Genomic DNA, 649 nt, shown 5'->3' with positions numbered 1-649 from the left:
TGTTTTACACGTTCTCAATGTGTAATATCTAATGGAGCAGTCGGGGTGTTTCTCTGAGTTGGGGTATAATGTGCCCCATTCATCCCCAGAGTGCTCTAGGGGGACAGATCCAGACTTTCCCCTCTCCAGGCCCCCTCCCTCTCGTGCATCCAGGATCCTCAGTACAGCTCAAGGCAATGGAGGATAGTCAGAAGAGAGGCCGACAGGGACAAGGGGCCCCCGCCCTAAGAGGAAACCACCCTTTAAAGGGTTTTCCACGAGCTTGCTTCGGCCGCACAGATACCAACATTGGAATGATACAGAGCAGATGAGCAGGGCCCCTGTGCAAGGAAGACAAGCAAATTCGTGAAGCGTTCCATATTTTTTCTGGAAAAAAAAGGGGGGGGATTTTACACTCACCCTGGAAGGAGCCCTCTGCCCTTTCCCCTGTGAATAGACAAAAACCTGATTGGATGACAGGCGCCTGGAGGGTTAATCAGATCAAAACAGCTCCTGCCAACAAACCCACAAAAACTCCTAGACTTAGAAACTCCAGTGGCCACCTTCTGCCGTCCCCTCCCTCTTCGGGAGGTCTGTACTATCGCTCAATAAACCTTATATTGCTGCACACCCCTCTGTCGGGTCTACACCTCTTCATTCTTTGAAGCGG

The 649-nt window shown here is 51.3% G+C and overlaps 1 non-coding gene across 1 annotated transcript; it reads left to right on the top strand.

Moving 5' to 3' along the window:
• The first annotated feature begins 260 nt into the window (after window positions 1–260).
• LOC118009767 lies at window positions 261–365 on the top strand. The gene has a single exon (XR_004679034.1). It is a non-coding gene; the product is annotated as a U6 spliceosomal RNA (small nuclear RNA).
• Window positions 366–649: the final 284 nt, after the last annotated feature.

This window comes from Mirounga leonina, unplaced genomic scaffold (assembly GCF_011800145.1).
Source record: "Mirounga leonina isolate KUSES-001 unplaced genomic scaffold, KU_Mleo_1.0 Mir_127, whole genome shotgun sequence".
Classification (NCBI taxonomy): domain Eukaryota; kingdom Metazoa; phylum Chordata; class Mammalia; order Carnivora; family Phocidae; genus Mirounga; species Mirounga leonina.
Note: the sequence above shows the minus strand (reverse complement) of the source record. Positions and strands in the feature narration are given on the sequence as shown.